Raw genomic sequence first — 6,000 nt, 5'->3', positions numbered from 1 at the left:
CAATCTGAAGTCCCATCGCAAAGGGTCATATTACTTACATGAATGAGAAATTTCAGTTTTTGATTTTTAATAAATTTACAAACCTTTTTGAAAACAGCCAGGGGGGGATGCTGTTGCTTAATGTCTTTTCTCTTCCTCCCTCTGCAGAACGGTTGATTGATGGACAAACTGTTAGAGAGCATCCTGAGCAACTGCATCACTGTCTGGTTTGGAAATTGCATGGTCAGGGATCGTAAAACCCTACAACAGATAGTGAAGACAGCTGAGAAGATCATCTGTGTCTCTCTTCCTTCCATCATGGACATTTACAACACACGCTGCATCCACAAAGCCACTAGCATTGTGAATGACCCAACACACCCTTCACACTCACTGTTTACACTTCTGCCATTGGGAAAAAGGTACCAAAGCATTCGGGCCCTTACCACCAGAATGTGTAACAGTTTTTTCCCCCAAGCATTCAGATTCCTGAACATTCATGGACCGATCTGATATCTGTGTTCTGCTCTACAATGTTGCGCATGGTTGCACATGTTTGCACATTTGACTCACATGCACCTTGTTATATATTATGTGTTTTTATGTTATGTGTCGTGAATTCTTCGTTGTCCTGTGTTCTATGTAGCACCATGGTCCTGGAGGAACGTTGTTTTGTTTCACTGTATGCTGTGCTACTGTATATGGATGAAATGACAATAAATACTCTTGAATCTTGAAATCACCTCCTGAACCTTCTGCCTCATCTTGCTGAAAGCCAGCTTGGATTCAGTTACAAAAAGACTCCCATCTTTTTGGGAGGGAGGCTACATAAATATTGCGTGTTTTTTTCTACAACTTTGATTTCTCAGTTATACAGGGATCATCTATGTCCCCTGGCCCTTTATGATTTTGTTGTCTCCTTATTTACACTTCCGTATTAATCTGTACTTCTAAAAATATCTTGGGATGCTGTTTAGTGCAGACAGATTCATATAAAAAGAATGTTTTTTAATCCCATTATGATACTTTTTTTGAAAGGAGTAAAGGATAGTGAAACACTTACGGTGAATCCAAGGACATGCTGGTCTGGTTGCAGGTACTAAAAGGGCTCAGTGGGAGCATACATTGTGGTTTCTGCCATATTCTGGTTGATGTCAGCACAGTCTCCCCATTCTCTTGTGTTGCTGAACAAAGCAAACAAGGCAACTACTATTTTTACATAATTGTATTGATTACATTTCTCCTTATCTGATGACAGTACCATATGTTACAATGTAAGTACTCACCCTTCATCCATCCTGTCAAAACTTGCAGTAACACTCAAGACATGAACATACAGAGTATTACTAATACGACTCTAGCTGCCAAAAAAACTGCAGAAACAAGCAAGACTGGGCCATGATAATGTTGCAAGTTTACCGGAGGGCAGACAAAGTTTTTTCTACAATAGGAGGAGTAAGGTAAGAAGTTGTAACCTCAAACAAGTTCATACTACTGAGTAAGTTGATCGAGTTCCCATATTATCATCCAAACTCTGCTACTGGTTCACCAAGCTGCTCATTTCAACTGACAGACACCTGAAATTCTCTGATGCTGGCTCTCTCATTTTTCCAAAGACTGATCAGATAACACTGGGTGAGCACTCATTTAGTTTTCCGTAACAATGATGATCTCATTTAATTTTTGTCTAACAAGTCAACATGTATCTTTTGAGTATTGAGTGACTGAGCTGAATCTACTGCACCAAGTGTACTAATCCTGAATCTGGAGCAAGCTGTATTAACATTGCTAATCGTGTGCTAATTCCTACTTTAAGTATTCACAAGTTATTTTTAACTAGTCAAAATTCTAATCTGTGATGGCTGTATTTATATCTGGACTAATAAGAAATCAGACAGTATGTAGTCATAATTCCATTTTGACTAGTCAAATCTGGAGTCATTTCAACATTTAGTGCCTCATGCTAAATGGTAATTTAGAAATGTACAATCCTATTTTTGACAATTGGAAATTCTAAAGAGAAATCTTTAATTATATTTGGACTACTCAAAATGAAATTGTGAAAAATGATGAAATGGATGGACTTTGCTCATTGATTGCTATAGATGTTTTAGCTAGAGATATCTTAAATTACATTTCGACTGGTGAAGATCAGCATTACCAATATCTTTAGTGGGTTTCAATTTAAGTGTTATTTTATGTGTCTCTAGTGCAATTTTAAATATAGTTTCTTAACAATGACTTTTGAAATACCGTATGCTCAGTTCTTAGAACTTTTAATTTGAGGGATAATTTAAAATAACTACTTACATTTTTTGCAAAATGGTGACACTTTTTCTATCCTGTAGTAACAGATTAACATATACAGTCATTATTCTGATGAACTGTGTGATAAAACCTGTGATTAATTATTTAACACTTTTTTTCAAACACTCTGTCAATGTAATTGGTATTTTGAAATACTCTGTGTGTGTTACTCATGTGTTCCATGACGCTGCCGGATCTATCATAAGATTTGGGAGCACACCTGAGCACACCCTGAGACCCTGCTCACAAAGGGACCTTAACATATTCAAGAGAATAAAAATGATAAATAACAGGCAAAGTACAAGTTTTTTTTTCACTGACAAAGCAATCACTCACCGCAATTCACTACCCAGCACACACTCCTATCCCACTTCAATCCACATGATTATAACTCTATGCAATCACATCTAAATAACAAGCTTATAAAAGAAAAAAAAGTGGTCCCGGTTGTACTGACTGGGAGATATGCAAGATCACAGAACAAGCTGAAATCAGAACTGTAAGTCCAACTGATTTTTTGCCAAAGTTAGGTTGGGCGCATGTGTTGATAGCACATTTCCACACCCACCACACCACCTGGATTGGGGCCCGAGTGCAGCGGGTGACACCTCAGCACAACAATGGAACAGTGGAAGCTTTTTTTTATGGTGCCAGTTATGGTGCCAATCCTTCCACCAACCCCCTGGTTTTCCCTGTAAATTGGAGGGCTGGATGCAGATTAACGTCATACCCAGGACAAAGCAAGGTTAAGGGCCCTGCTCAAGGGCCCAACAGAGTAGAGTCACTTCTGCTGTTAATGAAATTCAAACCAACCTTCTGATTGCTGGCACAGATCCCTAGTCTCAGAGTCACCATTGCACCAACAAAATGTTAGATTTGCAAATACAAAATCAAAAACTGGGAACACAGCAAAATTTATTAACCAGAAAAAATATCACAAGGCAAAGTGAAAAGCGTACATAACATGCAGTTTATTTTTCTGCAAATTTGAATACCCAGGAACTGCAGGGGCAGACCTTTTATACCACCACTAGAATGGCATCAAAAGTGAAGTATAACTTGGGGAATGCTGCAAAAGATTACCATGGAGTTGACAGATGCAGATGTCTTGAAATGGCGGCACCCATAAGAAAACAAACTTGCAACAAATGCTACATATTTTCAGCTTTGTTAAGAAGTTTCTAAATAAAAAGGTAAAGTAAAATTAAAAATCCTTGAGTTCAAACATTTATGATTAGATCCATAGATTGATTAAATCCATTCAAGATTTTCACATAAAAAAATGATTAAATGCTCTTGGTCATTATACTGGTTGGTTGATATAGGTGGGACAGAGCGTATGTCTAATAGGTCACATTTATAAAATCATACAAAAAAGAAAAAGTCCATATAGAATATAATTTAAAATGAAAGATTAGTGGTGCAGTGAAGGAAAAAATGGTTTAAGCAAAAGACACTGTTTTGCTGAAAACTATACCTAACATTTAAAATAATAATAATAATGATTTGAAGAAGCACTTTGAACAAGCTCTGAGTTCTGAAGTTGATGCTAATGAAAATGACCTTACAGATAGTCAAGAGACAGCTGATAAAACTGCTATTAACGGCAAGGTGCAGTTTAGTTCTGTGGAGTCACTGATATAGATGTGAACAACAACATGGCGGACAACAAGACCACTGCAGGAGATAGGATGCACCAGACTGAAACAAATAAATTCCTTTTATATGACATTTTATTTTATTTGGTCCCAAAATTATATGCAGTATGTATGTCACATTTTTGTCACAAAGAGGTATAGGCCTTTTAAAAATGTTTAATTGATGTTTGTTAACTGTACTATCGGAAGAAAGATGATTTCCACAGATGTGGAGTTTGTTACATACATGGCAATACACAAATGAACAAAAAAGAAGGAGAAGTTGGCTCATTATAACGTTTGGGATTTTATTCTACTTCAGTCCCTGCTCCTGATTTGTTATTCACATATGTGATATTCATAATTTGTGAACAAATGCATGATCCTGATGGGAGTGTCTTCAGTGGAGGTATGAGGTGGGGCCTTGTGAGCCTCCACACCTCCATGGAATGTTAGCGTATGTTAGTTAATTGGGCAGTTCTGCACTTTGAATTGTGTAATAAATAAGGACCCCCTGCATCCTCTGCTGTCAGCTATATTATTGAACATGAATACTGTAATAGTATCATTTTTTAATATGATACGATAGCCATTATATCTGTTTTAATAAAATAGTTGAAAAAGCACACATTTTTGGTTCAATATTTGGCCAGTAACTATGGCAGCTAGGGAAAGATATTACAGTAAGTGCTCAAACTCTAACCATCTTTGTGCATGAGTATGAAAGAAACCTGGCCAAAACAGATTTGTCCATGTCCGAGTAAAGAGTTATCAATGATATAGATATCCAAACAAGCATTCGTTTTTTCTGCAGAATTAGGATCAGGATGTTTCAAGATATCAAGAAAGGTTAAAAAAAAAAAAAAAAAGATTTTTGGCTTCCTTTTACAACTAGGCCTAGGCATTGGTGTCAGTGACATATTTAGAGATGGGACATTTGACACCGAAGCTTCGACGCATGTATCAATTTTGTGAGGCAGTGTTTTGAAACTTATAGAAAATTTCTTTCCTATTACCACATGACTGATGACATCTGAATGTCACTGAAACTCTGTGGTGTTATGGGTCCACAGCTCGCTGAGCAAAGGCCGTTTCTTTTTAAATAAATAATCACCGCACTCGAGGTGGCTTCATGAGGAGGCGTAGTGGCCATAGCAAGCCGCGGGGCGATCTGCGGTGTGGGCGTTTCTCACCTAGTGCACAGGTGAGGGACTGCCCACATCCGTGATTGCTCCCGTGGCTAATGTGCTGCAGCTGCTATGGCCCCTCGCTGTATAAAAGAAGCGTGAGTCGGTTGGGAGGGAGTTCAGGAAAGAACGAGAGAGAAAAGGAGGAGAAGACGGAGGTTATAGGAAAGCATGTCGTTGCAAGAGAGAGAGAGAGGGAGAGACACAAGGAACGTGTGGTCGAGCAAGAGCGCTCGTGGGCAGCTGCGAGGAAGCTGGGTGTTAGGCCGACGCCCAGGAGTCGTAGTTAATGTCGCTCCCGCTGGAGCGGGAGTGACCAGGGAAAGGTGACTGGCCGCTGAATGCCAGTAAGGCAGCGGGAGTCGGGAGGCTTGGTGGTGGAGTCCCCAACGTGAGCGACATGGCCGTTGGTGGGAACCAAGTCTCGGGACTGGGATGAGTGCCAGACCAAAGCCAGGGATCGGGAGGTCTCCAGTCTTGAGTGTGTGTGAGTTGAAGAGGGCAGCTACAGAGTGTCTCGCCTGCTGCTAAGCCCAAGCGAGATAAGCAGGTAAGACGCTAGCACAGAAGAAGCACCGGGCTTTCTGTTGTTGTTTTTAAAGACTGCTTCCGTAAGAATGTTTTAACCTCGTTTTAAAAGGATTGGGTTTTTTTTGTAGTATTTTACCTCGACAATATCTTTTAATGGATTATTTATTTAATGAAGATTTGGATCACTGCACTATTTATTTAAACACTGTTTTTTGATTGTGTTTTTTAATAAAAGCACTTTGCACATCTTTACCATCCCCTTGCTCAGTTGTTGCCTGCACTGTCTATCTCAACTCGGTTATATCTATTGACAGTGTTGGGTTCATGGGATCCCGAACAGCAATAGGAGCATGGAGCAG

General features: G+C 39.2%; 1 protein-coding gene across 1 annotated transcript in view; it reads left to right on the top strand.

The window, feature by feature from the left end:
- Positions 1 to 1,486: 1,486 nt before the first annotated feature.
- The window catches only part of trip6 (thyroid hormone receptor interactor 6), a 97,021-nt gene continuing 92,507 nt past the window's right edge, over positions 1,487 to 6,000 (top strand). Inside the window, exon 1 of the mRNA XM_039746957.1 lies at positions 1,487 to 1,614. The gene's annotated coding sequence lies outside the window, so the exon portion shown is untranslated. The remainder of the gene's footprint in view (positions 1,615 to 6,000) is intronic.

The sequence above is a fragment of the Polypterus senegalus genome, chromosome 3, assembly GCF_016835505.1.
Source record: "Polypterus senegalus isolate Bchr_013 chromosome 3, ASM1683550v1, whole genome shotgun sequence".
In the NCBI taxonomy this organism is placed as follows: domain Eukaryota; kingdom Metazoa; phylum Chordata; class Cladistia; order Polypteriformes; family Polypteridae; genus Polypterus; species Polypterus senegalus.
This window is presented reverse-complemented; position numbering and strand designations above follow the sequence as displayed.